Here is a 15,493-nt window from a genome sequence, read left to right as displayed (position 1 = left end):
ATAGAAGGTAAGGAGGGAAGAGAGAATGCTATCATGAGAGCCCTCTGTTTACATGACTTTAATCAGAGGGAGTGAGTGACTCTGCTGCCGCCAGATAAAGGAGGGATGCTGCTAACACTCCTCTTCTACCTGCGAGTGAAAGGTAGGAGGAGAATGGAATGGGTTCTATAATACACTAACCTAAGGTTGGTTGTTCATGTCCCCTCCTAATGGTTAACAATAGGATATGGGGACGATAAGTTGATCCTAGATCTGTGTCGACGGCAACTTCTAACCGGACACTGTACAGAACTAAATCTGTGTGAGACAGACGGACAGGCAGGGTGCATGTGTGTTGACATGGGGACAGTAGTTGGGTTGTCTAGCGGGATCTCTGTGTGAAATGCAGTTGTGAGTGGGTTTTTGTGGGTGTTTTACATACAGAAAGATTAGATACAGAAAATGTGTGTTTTTGCATCCATGGAACCTCCGTATGGGTTCTTCTTTTAAATCATTTAAGATTTGATGTACAAGAGAACAGATTTTCAGCCTGTCTTAGAAGAAAATGTTCTCTAGAGGAAAACGTTCTCTATTCTCTAGTCTAGTTGTTCTGACTTCCATTGTCTTGCTAGAAAAGGACTATCTAGAAGGACTATCTTGTTAAATACTTAAGGCTGTTTGTTCCTAGAGTCATGGACATCAAGGTAGCGTCAGTATAATGACATTGTTAGCTGACGGAAAAGTGACTCCAATACGGTTTGTGTGATTGTAGTCTATTGTGTACAATATTTAACTTATCAATCAACATAATCACGTTACACATAACATTCCCCCCCACATCCTTCTCATTTCCTTCTCATTTCAACCCATATTACAATCACAAATCAAGTCTGGATTAGATGTCTTTACTCAGCGGTGTGGCGACGCTCTCCTGCTGCTAAGAACATTTCCTGGGTCTGTTTTCTGTCAGCTCTGACAGTCTCTGCCTCCCTCCCAGCAGTGGTCTAGGCCACAGAGACTTGGGATGGTAATCAGTGTAACCTATTTACAGTCCTCACGTCCCCATCCATCTCCACTGACAAGTAGATACCAGACCAATCTGGCTAAACTCAGTCTATCTGCTTTATGTTATCCTCTATTGTCCTGATGGATGTCATGGTGGTGGGGGCTGATGGATGTCATGGTGGTGGGGGCTGATGGATGTCATGGTGGTGGGGGCTGATGGATGTCATGGTGGTGGGGGCTGATGGATGTCATGGTGGTGGGGGCTGATGGATGTCATGGTGGTGGGGGCTGATGGATGTCATGGTGGTGGGGGCTGATGGATGTCATGGTGGTGGGGGCTGATGGATGTCATGGTGGTGGGGGCTGATGGATGTCATGGTAGTGGGGGCTGATGGATGTCATGGTGGTGGGGGCTGATGGATGTCATGGTGGTGGGGGCTGATGGATGTCATGGTGGTGGGGGCTGATGGATGTCATGGTGGTGTGGGCTGATGGATGTCATGGTAGTGGGGGCTGATGGATGTCATGGTGGTGGGGGCTGATGGATGTCATGGTGGTGAGGGGTGATGGATGTCATGGTGGTGGGGGCTGATGGATGTCATGGTGGTGAGGGCTGATGGATGTCATGGTGGTGGGGGCTAATGGATGTCATGGTGGTGGGGGCTGATGGATGTCATGGTAGTGGGGGCTGATGGATGTGGATGTCATGGTAGTGGGGGCTGATGGATGTCATGGTGGTGGGGGCTGATGGATGTCATGGGGGTGGGGGCTGATGGATGTCATGGTGGTGGGGGCTGATGGATGTCATGGTGGTGGGGCTGATGGATGTCATGGTGGTGGGGGCTGATGGATGTCATGGTGGTGGGAGCTGATGGATGTGGATGTCATGGTGGTGGGGGCTAATGGATGTCATGGTGGTGGGGGCTGATGGATGTGGATGTCATGGTGGTGGGGGCTAATGGATGTCATGGTGGTGGGGGCTGATGGATGTCATGGTGGTGTGGGCTGATGGATGTCATGGTGGTGTGGGCTGATGGATGTCATGGTAGTGGGGGCTGATGGATGTCATGGTGGTGTGGGCTGATGGATGTCATGGTAGTGGGGGCTGATGGATGTCATGGTGGTGGGGGCTGATGGATGTCATGGTGGTGGGGGCTGATGGATGTCATGGTGGTGGGGGCTGATGGAAGTCATGGTGGTGAGGGCTGATGGATGTCATGGTGGTGGGGGCTGATGGATGTGGATGTCATGGTGGTGGGGGCTGATGGATGTCATGGTGGTGGGTGCTGATGGATGTCATGGTGGTGTGGGCTGATGGATGTCATGGTAGTGGGGGCTGATGGATGTCATGGTGGTGGGGGCTGATGGAAGTCATGGTGGTGAGGGCTGATGGATGTCATGGTGGTGGGGGCTGATGGATGTCATGGTGGTGAGGGCTGATGGATGTCATGGTGGTGGGGGCTAATGGATGTCATGGTGGTGGGGGCTGATGGATGTCATGGTGGTGGGGGCTGATGGATGTGGATGTCATGGTAGTGGGGGCTGATGGATGTCATGGTGGTGGGGGCTGATGGATGTCATGGGGGTGGGGGCTGATGGATGTCATGGTGGTGGGGGCTGATGGATGTCATGGTGGTGGGGGCTGATGGATGTCATGGTGGTGGGGGCTGATGGATGTCATGGTGGTGGGAGCTGATGGATGTGGATGTCATGGTGGTGGGGGCTAATGGATGTCATGGTGGTGGGGGCTGATGGATGTGGATGTCATGGTGGTGGGGGCTAATGGATGTCATGGTGGTGGGGGCTGATGAATGTCATGGTAGTGGGGGCTGATGGATGTCATGGTGGTGGGGGCTGATGGATGTCATGGTGGTGGGGGCTGTGGATGTCATGGTGGTGGGGGCTGATGGATGTCATGGTGGTGGGGGATGTGGATGTCATGGTGGTGGGGGCTGATGGATGTCATGGTGGTGGGGGCTGATGGATGTCATGGTGGTGGGGGCTGATGGATGTCATGGTGGTGAGAGCTGATGGATGTCATGGTAGTGGGGGCTGATGGATGTGGATGTCATGGTGGTGGGGGCTAATGGATGTCATGGTGGTGGGGGCTGATGGATGTCATGGCGGTGGGGGCTGATGGATGTCATGGGGGTGGGGCTGATGGATGTCATGGGGGTGGGTGCTGATGGATGTCATGGTGGTGGGGGCTAATGGATGTCATGGTGGTGGGGGCTGATGGATGTCATGGTGGTGAGGGCTGATGGATGTCATGGTGGTGGGGGCTGATGGATGTCATGGTGGTGGGGGCTGATGGATGTCATGGTGGTGGGGGCTGATGGATGTCATGGTGGTGTGGGCTGATGGATGTCATGGTGGTGGGAGCTGATGGATGTCATGGTAGTGGGGGCTGATGGATGTCATGGTGGTGGGGATTGATGGATGTCATGGTGGTGGAGGCTGATGGATGTCATGGTGGTGGGGGCTGATGGATGTCATGGTGGTGGGGGCTGATGGATGTCATGGTAGTGGGTGCTGATGGATGTGGATGTCATGGTAGTGGGGGCTGATGGATGTGGATGTCATGGTGGTGGGGGCTAATGGATGTCATGGTGGTGGGGGCTGATGGATGTCATGGCGGTGGGGGCTGATGGATGTCATGGCAGTGGGGGCTGATGGATGTCATGGTGGTGGGGGCTGATGGATGTCATGGTGGTGGGGATTGATGGATGTCATGGTGGTGGGGGCTGATGGATGTCATGGTGGTGGGGGCTGATGGATGTCATGGTGGTGGGGGCTGATGGATGTCATGGTAGTGGGTGCTGATGGATGTCATGGTAGTGGGGGCTGATGGATGTCATGGTGGTGGGGGCTGATGGATGTCATGGTGGTGGGGGCTGATGGATGTCATGGTGGTGGGGGCTGATGGATGTCATGGTGGTGGGAGCTGATGGATGTCATGGTGGTGGGGGCTGATGGATGTCATGGTAGTGGGGGCTGATGGATGTCATGGTGGTGGGGGCTGATGGATGTCATGGTGGTGTGGGCTGATGGATGTCATGGTGGTGGGAGCTGATGGATGTCATCGTAGTGGGGGCTGATGGATGTCATGGTGGTGGGAGCTGATGGATGTCATCGTAGTGGGGCTGATGGATGTGGATGTCATGGTGGTGGGGGATGTGGATGTCATGGTGGTGGGGGCTGATGGATGTCATGGTGGTGGGGGCTGATGGATGTCATGGTGGTGGGGGCTAATGGATGTCATGGTGGTGAGGGCTGATGGATGTCATGGTGGTGGGGGCTGATGGATGTCATGGTAGTGGGGGCTGATGGATGTCATGGTGGTGGGGGCTGATGGATGTCATGGTGGTGGGGGCTGATGGATGTCATGGTGGTGGGGGCTGATGGATGTCATGGTGGTGGGGGCTGATGGATGTCATGGTAGTGGGGGCTGATGGATGTCATGGTGGTGGGGGCTGATGGATGTCATGGTGGTGGGGGCTGATGGATGTCATGGTGGTGGGGGCTGATGGATGTCATGGTGGTGTTGGCTGATGGATGTCATGGTGGTGGGAGCTGATGGATGTCATGGTAGTGGGGGCTGATGGATGTGGATGTCATGGTGGTGGGGGCTAATGGATGTCATGGTGGTGGGGGCTGATGGATGTCATGGCGGTGGGGGCTGATGGATGTCATGGTGGTGGGGGCTGATGGATGTCATGGTAGTGGGGGCTGATGGATGTCATGGTGGTGGGGGCTGATGGATGTCATGGTAGTGGGGGCTGATGGATGTCATGGTGGTGGGGGCTGATGGATGTCATGGTAGTGGGGGCTGATGGATGTCATGGTGGTGGGGGCTGATGGATGTCATGGTAGTGGGGGCTGATGGATGTCATGGTAGTGGGTGCTGATGGATGTCATGGTGGTGGGGGCTGATGGATGTAATGGTGGTGGGGGCTGATGGATGTCACGGTGGTGTGGGCTGATGGATGTCATGGTGGTGGGGGCTGATAGATGTGGATGTCATGGTAGTGGGGGCTGATGGATGTCAAGGTGGTGTGGGCTGATGGATGTCATGGTGGTGGGGGCTGATATATGTGGATGTCATGGTGGTGTGGGCTGATAGATGTGGATGTCATGGTAGTGGGGGCTGATGGATGTCATGGTGGTGTGGGCTGATGGATGTCATGGTAGTGGGGGCTGATGGATGTCACGGTGGTGTGGGCTGATGGATGTCATGGTGGTGTGGGCTGATAGATGTGGATGCATGGTGGTGTGGGCTGATGGATGTCATGGTGGTGGGGGTTGATAGATGTGGATGCATGGTGGTGTGGGCTGATAGATGTGGATGTCATGGTAGTGGGGGCTGATAGATGTGGATGTCATGGTAGTGGGGGCTGATGGATGCATGGTGGTGGGGCCTGATGTGGTTTCAGAGGGAAATAGAATGGTTGGACCTGATGTATTTTTTATAGAGGAAGCTAGTGTATATTGGGTAGTTACTTTTGAAGCTGCCATCTGGACATTGTATTTAGAACCCTGTCTGTATACAGAATGTGATAAAGCCTTGTTATAGTGGGATCCTAGGCCTATGTGATAAAGCCTTGTTCTTGTTGGAGCCTAGGCCTATGTGATAGAGCCTTGTTCTAATGGGAGCCTAGGCCTATGTGATAAAGCCTTATTCTAGTGGGAGCCTAGGCCTATGTGATAAAGCCTTGTTCTAGTGGGAGCCTAGGTCTATGTGATAAAGCCTTGTTCTAGTGGGAGCCTAGGCCTATGTGATAAAGCCTTATTCTAGTGGGAGCCTAGGCCTATGTGATAAAGCCTTATTCTAGTGGGAGCCTAGGTCTATGTGATAAAGCCTTGTTCTAGTGGGAGCCTAGGCCTATGTGATAAAGCCTTGTTCTAGTGGGAGCCTAGGCCTATGTGATAAAGCCTTGTTCTAGTGGGAGCCTAGGTCTATGTGATAAAGCCTTGTTCTAGTGGGAGCCTAGGCCTATGTGATAAAGCCTTATTCTAGTGGGAGCCTAGGCCTATGTGATAAAGCCTTATTCTAGTGGGAGCCTAGGCCTATGTGATAAAGCCTTGTTCTAGTGGGAGCCTAGGTCTATGTGATAGAGCCTTGTTCTAATGGGAGCCTAGGCCTATGTGATAAAGCCTTATTCTAGTGGGAGCCTAGGCCTATGTGATAAAGCCTTGTTCTAGTGGGAGCCTAGGTCTATGTGATAAAGCCTTGTTCTAGTGGGAGCCTAGGTCTATGTGATAAAGCCTTATTCTAGTGGGAGCCTAGGCCTATGTGATAAAGCCTTGTTCTAATGGGAGCCTAGGTCTGTGTGATAAAGCCTTGTTCTAATGGAAGCCTAGGCATAGGTAAGGAAAACATGCTGCTATAGTGGATCAGTTCATTTTAGGACACACACACATTCCCAAGTCGGTTAGCTCCTGACCTTACTATTAAAAGATCTATGCTCACTATATAGTCATGTATTTTTCCTATAAAGAAGAAGGTCTAGTAAGTATGTAAATAAGTGGGCGGTAGCTGACTGGCCTGGACCCATATTCATAAAGCGTTTGCTGAATAGGAGTGCTGATCTAGGATCAAGTACCCCCTGTCCATGTGATCTTATTAACCTCTTATTTAAATGAATAAACTGATCCTAGATCAGCACTCTAAGACATTTAATGAATACATGCACAGGGCTAGATGATGGATAACCTCACCAAGCGGTGAGGTTGTGAAACAGAAACAGTTAGAGTGATGATGATGATGATGATGATAGCACACTGCTCTATTCTAGTCTGGGAGAGGGAGAGTGTCATTGATGACTCTAGTAGCAGGGCTAGTTTCATTCAGGACAGTCATTATTACATAAGACACTGCAGCAGTAGCCCCCGTTGTAGGGCAAAGGTACCCAGATAATTGGAGGGTGGAAGGGAGAGAGGGAGAGACTATATATGGAGAAAAATAGAGAGAGAGTATATATGGAGGAACAGAGAGAGAGAGAGAGAGAGAGAGAGAGAGAGAGAGAGAGAGAGAGAGAGAGAGAGTATATATGGAGGAAGGGAGAGAGGGAGAGAGTATATATGGAGGAAAAGAGAGAGAGAGAGAGAGAGAGAGTATATATGGAGGAAAAGAGAGAGAGAGAGAGAGAGAGTATATATGGAGGAAGAGAGAGAGAGAGAGAGAGAGAGAGAGAGAGAGAGAGAGAGAGAGAGAGAGTATATATGGAGGAAAAGAGAGAGAGAGAGAGAGAGAGAGAGTATATATGGAGGAAAAGAGAGAGAGAGAGAGAGAGAGAGAGAGTATATGGAGGAAAAGAAAGAGAGAATATATGGTGGAAAGAAAGAGAGAGAATATACGGAGGAAAGAGAGAGAGAGAATATATGGAGGAAAAGAGAGAATATATGGAAGAAAAGAGATAATATATGGAAGAAAAGAGAGAGAATATATGGAAGAAAAGAGAGAATATATGGAAGAAAAGAGAGAATATATGGAAGAAAAGAGAGAATATATGGAAGAAAAGAGATAATATATGGAAGAAAAGAGAGAGAATATATGGAAGAAAATAGAGAATATATGGAAGAAAATAGAGAATATATGGAAGAAAAGAGAGAATATATGGAAGAAAAGAGAGAGAATATATGGAAGAAAAGAGAGAATATATGGAAGAAAAGAGAGAATATATGGAAGAAAAGAGAGAGAATATATGGAAGAAAAGAGAGAATATATGGAAGAAAAGAGAGAATATATGGAAGAAAAGAGAGAATATATGGAAGAAAATAGAGAATATATGGAAGAAAAGAGAGAATATATGGAAGAAAAGAGAGAATATATGGAAGAAAAGAGAGAATATATGGAAGAAAAGAGATAATATATGGAAGAAAAGAGAGAGAATATATAGAAGAAAAGAGAGAATATATGGAAGAAAATAGAGAATATATGGAAGAAAAGAGAGAATATATGGAGGAAAAGAGAGAGAATATATGGAGGGAGAATATATAGAGGAAAAGAGAGATAATATATGGAAGAAAAGAGAGAGAATATATGGAAGAAAAGAGAGAGAATATATGGAAGAAAAGAGAGAATATATGGAAGAAAAGAGAGAATATATGGAGGAAAAGAGAGAGAATATATGGAGGGAGAATATATAGAGGAAAAGAGAGAGAGAGAGAGAGTATATATGGAGGAAAAGAGAGAGAGAGAGAGAGAGAGAGAGAGAGAGAGAGAGAGAGAGAGAGAGAGAGAGAGTATATATGGAGGAAAAGAGAGAGAGAGAGAGAGTATATATGGAGGAAAAGAGAGAGAGAGAGAGAGAGAGAGAGAGAGTATATGGAGGAAAAGAAAGAGAGAATATATGGTGGAAAGAAAGAGAGAGAATATACGGAGGAAAGAGAGAGAGAGAATATATGGAGGAAAAGAGAGAATATATGGAAGAAAATAGAGAATATATGGAAGAAAAGAGAGAATATATGGAAGAAAAGAGAGAGAATATATGGAAGAAAAGAGAGAATATATGGAAGAAAAGAGAGAATATATGGAAGAAAAGAGAGAATATATGGAAGAAAATAGAGAATATATGGAAGAAAAGAGAGAATATATGGAAGAAAAGAGAGAGAATATATGGAAGAAAAGAGAGAATATATGGAAGAAAATAGAGAATATATGGAAGAAAAGAGAGAATATATGGAAGAAAAGAGAGAGAATATATGGAAGAAAAGAGAGAATATATGGAAGAAAAGAGAGAATATATGGAAGAAAAGAGAGAATATATGGAAGAAAAGAGAGAATATATGGAAGAAAAGAGAGAATATATGGAAGAAAAGAGAGAGAATATATGGAAGAAAAGAGAGAATATATGGAAGAAAATAGAGAATATATGGAAGAAAAGAGAGAATATATGGAAGAAAAGAGAGAATATATGGAAGAAAAGAGAGAATATATGGAAGAAAAGAGATAATATATGGAAGAAAAGAGAGAGAATATATGGAAGAAAAGAGAGAATATATGGAAGAAAATAGAGAATATATGGAAGAAAAGAGAGAATATATGGAAGAAAAGAGAGAATATATGGAAGAAAAGAGAGAATATATGGAAGAAAAGAGAGAATATATGGAAGAAAATAGAGAATATATGGAAGAAAAGAGAGAATATATGGAAGAAAAGAGAGAATATATGGAGGAAAAGAGAGAGAATATATGGAGGGAGAATATATAGAGGAAAAGAGAGATAATATATGGAAGAAAAGAGAGAATATATGGAAGAAAAGAGAGAATATATGGAAGAAAAGAGAGAATATATGGAAGAAAAGAGAGAGAATATATGGAAGAAAAGAGAGAATATATGGAAGAAAATAGAGAATATATGGAAGAAAAGAGAGAATATATGGAAGAAAATAGAGAATATATGGAAGAAAAGAGAGAATATATGGAAGAAAAGAGATAATATATGGAAGAAAAGAGAGAGAATATATGGAAGAAAAGAGAGAATATATGGAAGAAAATAGAGAATATATGGAAGAAAAGAGAGAATATATGGAAGAAAAGAGAGAATATATGGAAGAAAAGAGAGAATATATGGAAGAAAAGAGAGAATATATGGAAGAAAATAGAGAATATATGGAAGAAAAGAGAGAATATATGGAAGAAAAGAGAGAATATATGGAGGAAAAGAGAGAGAATATATGGAGGGAGAATATATAGAGGAAAAGAGAGATAATATATGGAAGAAAAGAGAGAGAATATATGGAAGAAAAGAGAGAGAATATATGGAAGAAAAGAGAGAATATATGGAAGAAAAGAGAGAATATATGGAGGAAAAGAGAGAGAATATATGGAGGGAGAATATATAGAGGAAAAGAGAGAGAGAGAGAGAGAGAGTATATATGGAGGAAAAGAGAGAGAGAGAGAGAGAGAGAGAGAGAGAGAGTATATGGAGGAAAAGAAAGAGAGAATATATGGTGGAAAGAAAGAGAGAGAATATATGGAGGAAAAGAGAGAATATATGGAAGAAAAGAGAGAATATATGGAAGAAAATAGATAATATATGGAAGAAAAGAGAGAGAATATATGGAAGAAAAGAGAGAGAATATATGGAAGAAAATAGAGAATATATGGAAGAAAATAGAGAATATATGGAAGAAAAGAGAGAATATATGGAAGAAAAGAGAGAATATATGGAAGAAAAGAGAGAATATATGGAAGAAAAGAGAGAATATATGGAAGAAAATAGAGAATATATGGAAGAAAAGAGAGAATATATGGAAGAAAAGAGATAATATATGGAAGAAAAGAGAGAGAATATATGGAAGAAAAGAGAGAATATATGGAAGAAAAGAGAGAATATATGGAAGAAAAGAGAGAATATATGGAAGAAAAGAGAGAATATATGGAAGAAAAGAGATAATATATGGAAGAAAAGAGAGAGAATATATGGAAGAAAATAGAGAATATATGGAAGAAAATAGAGAATATATGGAAGAAAAGAGAGAATATATGGAAGAAAAGAGAGAGAATATATGGAAGAAAAGAGAGAATATATGGAAGAAAAGAGAGAATATATGGAAGAAAAGAGAGAATATATGGAAGAAAAGAGAGAATATATGGAAGAAAAGAGATAATATATGGAAGAAAAGAGAGAGAATATATGGAAGAAAAGAGAGAATATATGGAAGAAAATAGAGAATATATGGAAGAAAAGAGAGAATATATGGAAGAAAAGAGAGAATATATGGAAGAAAAGAGAGAATATATGGAAGAAAAGAGATAATATATGGAAGAAAAGAGAGAGAATATATGGAAGAAAAGAGAGAATATATGGAAGAAAATAGAGAATATATGGAAGAAAAGAGAGAATATATGGAAGAAAAGAGAGAATATATGGAAGAAAAGAGAGAATATATGGAAGAAAAGAGAGAATATATGGAAGAAAATAGAGAATATATGGAAGAAAAGAGAGAATATATGGAAGAAAAGAGAGAATATATGGAGGAAAAGAGAGAGAATATATGGAGGGAGAATATATAGAGGAAAAGAGAGATAATATATGGAAGAAAAGAGAGAATATATGGAAGAAAAGAGAGAATATATGGAAGAAAAGAGAGAATATATGGAAGAAAAGAGAGAGAATATATGGAAGAAAAGAGAGAATATATGGAAGAAAATAGAGAATATATGGAAGAAAAGAGAGAATATATGGAAGAAAAGAGAGAATATATGGAAGAAAAGAGAGAATATATGGAAGAAAAGAGATAATATATGGAAGAAAAGAGAGAGAATATATGGAAGAAAAGAGAGAATATATGGAAGAAAATAGAGAATATATGGAAGAAAAGAGAGAATATATGGAAGAAAATAGAGAATATATGGAAGAAAAGAGAGAATATATGGAAGAAAAGAGATAATATATGGAAGAAAAGAGAGAGAATATATGGAAGAAAAGAGAGAATATATGGAAGAAAAGAGAGAATATATGGAGGAAAAGAGAGAGAATATATGGAGGGAGAATATATAGAGGAAAAGAGAGATAATATATGGAAGAAAAGAGAGAGAATATATGGAAGAAAAGAGAGAGAATATATGGAAGAAAAGAGAGAATATATGGAAGAAAAGAGAGAATATATGGAGGAAAAGAGAGAGAATATATGGAGGGAGAATATATAGAGGAAAAGAGAGAGAGAGAGAGAGTATATATGGAGGAAAAGAGAGAGAGAGAGAGAGAGAGAGAGAGAGTATATGGAGGAAAAGAAAGAGAGAATATATGGTGGAAAGAAAGAGAGAGAATATATGGAGGAAAAGAGAGAATATATGGAAGAAAAGAGAGAATATATGGAAGAAAATAGATAATATATGGAAGAAAAGAGAGAGAATATATGGAAGAAAAGAGAGAGAATATATGGAAGAAAATAGAGAATATATGGAAGAAAATAGAGAATATATGGAAGAAAAGAGAGAATATATGGAAGAAAAGAGAGAATATATGGAAGAAAAGAGAGAATATATGGAAGAAAAGAGAGAATATATGGAAGAAAATAGAGAATATATGGAAGAAAAGAGAGAATATATGGAAGAAAAGAGATAATATATGGAAGAAAAGAGAGAGAATATATGGAAGAAAAGAGAGAATATATGGAAGAAAATAGAGAATATATGGAAGAAAAGAGAGAATATATGGAGGAAAAGAGAGAGAATATATGGAGGGAGAATATATAGAGGAAAAGAGAGATAATATATGGAAGAAAAGAGAGAGAATATATGGAAGAAAAGAGAGAGAATATATGGAAGAAAAGAGAGAATATATGGAAGAAAAGAGAGAATATATGGAAGAAAAGAGAGAATATATGGAGGAAAAGAGAGAGAATATATGGAAGAAAATAGAGAATATATGGAAGAAAAGAGAGAATATATGGAAGAAAAGAGAGAATATATGGAGGAAAAGAGAGAGAATATATGGAGGGAGAATATATAGAGGAAAAGAGAGAGAGAGAGAGAGTATATATGGAGGAAAAGAGAGAGAGAGAGAGAGAGAGAGAGAGAGTATATGGAGGAAAAGAAAGAGAGAATATATGGTGGAAAGAAAGAGAGAGAATATATGGAGGAAAAGAGAGAATATATGGAAGAAAAGAGAGAATATATGGAAGAAAAGAGATAATATATGGAAGAAAAGAGAGAGAATATATGGAAGAAAAGAGAGAATATATGGAAGAAAAGAGAGAATATATGGAAGAAAAGAGAGAATATATGGAAGAAAAGAGAGAATATATGGAAGAAAAGAGAGAATATATGGAAGAAAAGAGAGAATATATGGAAGAAAAGAGAGAATATATGGAAGAAAAGAGAGAATATATGGAAGAAAAGAGAGAATATATGGAAGAAAAGAGAGAATATATGGAAGAAAAGAGAGAGAATATATGGAAGAAAAGAGAGAATATATGGAAGAAAATAAAGAATATATGGAAGAAAAGAGAGAATATATGGAAGAAAATAGAGAATATATGGAAGAAAAGAGAGAATATATGGAAGAAAAGAGATAATATATGGAAGAAAAGAGAGAGAATATATGGAAGAAAAGAGAGAATATATGGAAGAAAATAGAGAATATATGGAAGAAAAGAGAGAATATATGGAAGAAAAGAGAGAATATATGGAAGAAAAGAGAGAATATATGGAAGAAAAGAGAGAATATATGGAAGAAAATAGAGAATATATGGAAGAAAAGAGAGAATATATGGAAGAAAAGAGAGAATATATGGAGGAAAAGAGAGAGAATATATGGAGGGAGAATATATAGAGGAAAAGAGAGATAATATATGGAAGAAAAGAGAGAATATATGGAAGAAAAGAGAGAATATATGGAAGAAAAGAGAGAATATATGGAAGAAAAGAGAGAGAATATATGGAAGAAAAGAGAGAATATATGGAAGAAAATAGAGAATATATGGAAGAAAAGAGAGAATATATGGAAGAAAATAGAGAATATATGGAAGAAAAGAGAGAATATATGGAAGAAAAGAGATAATATATGGAAGAAAAGAGAGAGAATATATGGAAGAAAAGAGAGAATATATGGAAGAAAATAGAGAATATATGGAAGAAAAGAGAGAATATATGGAAGAAAAGAGAGAATATATGGAAGAAAAGAGAGAATATATGGAAGAAAAGAGAGAATATATGGAAGAAAATAGAGAATATATGGAAGAAAAGAGAGAATATATGGAAGAAAAGAGAGAGAATATATGGAAGAAAATAGAGAATATATGGAAGAAAATAGAGAATATATGGAAGAAAAGAGAGAATATATGGAAGAAAAGAGAGAGAATATATGGAAGAAAATAGAGAATATATGGAAGAAAATAGAGAATATATGGAAGAAAAGAGAGAATATATGGAAGAAAAGAGAGAATATATGGAAGAAAAGAGAGAATATATGGAAGAAAAGAGATAATATATGGAAGAAAAGAGAGAGAATATATGGAAGAAAAGAGAGAATATATGGAAGAAAATAGAGAATATATGGAAGAAAATAGAGAATATATGGAAGAAAAGAGAGAATATATGGAAGAAAATAGAGAATATATGGAAGAAAAGAGAGAATATATGGAGGAAAAGAGAGAGAATATATGGAGGGAGAATATATAGAGGAAAAGAGAGAGAATATATTGAGGGAGAGAGAGAATATATGGAAGAAAAGAGATAATATATGGAAGAAAAGAGAGAGAATATATGGAGGAAAAGAGAGAATATATGGAGGAAAAGAGAGAGAATATATGGAGGAAAAGAGAGAGAATATATGGAGGAAAAGAGAGAGAATATATGGAGGGAGAATATATAGAGGAAAAGAGAGATAATATATGGAAGAAAAGAGAGAATATATGGAAGAAAAGAGAGAATATATGGAAGAAAAGAGATAATATATGGAAGAAAAGAGAGAGAATATATGGAAGAAAAGAGAGAATATATGGAAGAAAATAGAGAATATATGGAAGAAAAGAGAGAATATATGGAAGAAAAGAGAGAATATATGGAAGAAAAGAGAGAATATATGGAAGAAAAGAGATAATATATGGAAGAAAAGAGAGAGAATATATGGAAGAAAAGAGAGAATATATGGAAGAAAATAGAGAATATATGGAAGAAAATAGAGAATATATGGAAGAAAAGAGAGAATATATGGAAGAAAATAGAGAATATATGGAAGAAAAGAGAGAATATATGGAGGAAAAGAGAGAGAATATATGGAGGGAGAATATATAGAGGAAAAGAGAGAGAATATATTGAGGGAGAGAGAGAATATATGGAAGAAAAGAGATAATATATGGAAGAAAAGAGAGAGAATATATGGAAGAAAAGAGAGAATATATGGAAGAAAATAGAGAATATATGGAAGAAAAGAGAGAATATATGGAAGAAAAGAGAGAATATATGGAGGAAAAGAGAGAGAATATATGGAGGGAGAATATATAGAGGAAAAGAGAGATAATATATGGAAGAAAAGAGAGAGAATATATGGAGGAAAAGAGAGAGAATATATGGAGGGAGAATATATAGAGGAAAAGAGAGATAATATATGGAAGAAAAGAGAGAGAATATATGGAAGAAAAGAGAGAGAATATATGGAAGAAAAGAGAGAATATATGGAAGAAAAGAGAGAATATATGGAGGAAAAGAGAGAGAATATATGGAGGGAGAATATATAGAGGAAACGAGAGAGAATATATTGAGGGAGAGAGAGAATATATGGAGGGAGAGAGAGAATATATGGAGGAAAAGAGAGAGAGGAAGAATGTGTGTGTGGCAAGGGGGGAATAGAAGATAAGTTTTCCAAAACTTTATATCAAAGACATGTCTTCAAGCCTGCAGAGCGGCTTCAGATTCCCTTCATCAAAGGACGTGGAGATGGAGGATGACAATACAATGATGAGGGTACGGATGGTATCAATTGAATTTCTCCAAATCCAGACAATTTTATATAATACAGGAAGCAGCGCTATGATACTTTATATATAATACAGGAAGC

General features: G+C 40.2%; 1 protein-coding gene across 2 annotated transcripts in view; it reads left to right on the top strand.

The window, feature by feature from the left end:
• The window catches only part of LOC127913179 (protein kinase C zeta type-like), a 183,332-nt gene that overhangs the window by 51,543 nt on the left and 116,296 nt on the right, over positions 1-15,493 (top strand). The window lies entirely within an intron of this gene.

Source organism: Oncorhynchus keta, chromosome 28 (assembly GCF_023373465.1).
Source record: "Oncorhynchus keta strain PuntledgeMale-10-30-2019 chromosome 28, Oket_V2, whole genome shotgun sequence".
Taxonomy (NCBI): Eukaryota; Metazoa; Chordata; class Actinopteri; order Salmoniformes; family Salmonidae; genus Oncorhynchus; species Oncorhynchus keta.
This window is presented reverse-complemented; position numbering and strand designations above follow the sequence as displayed.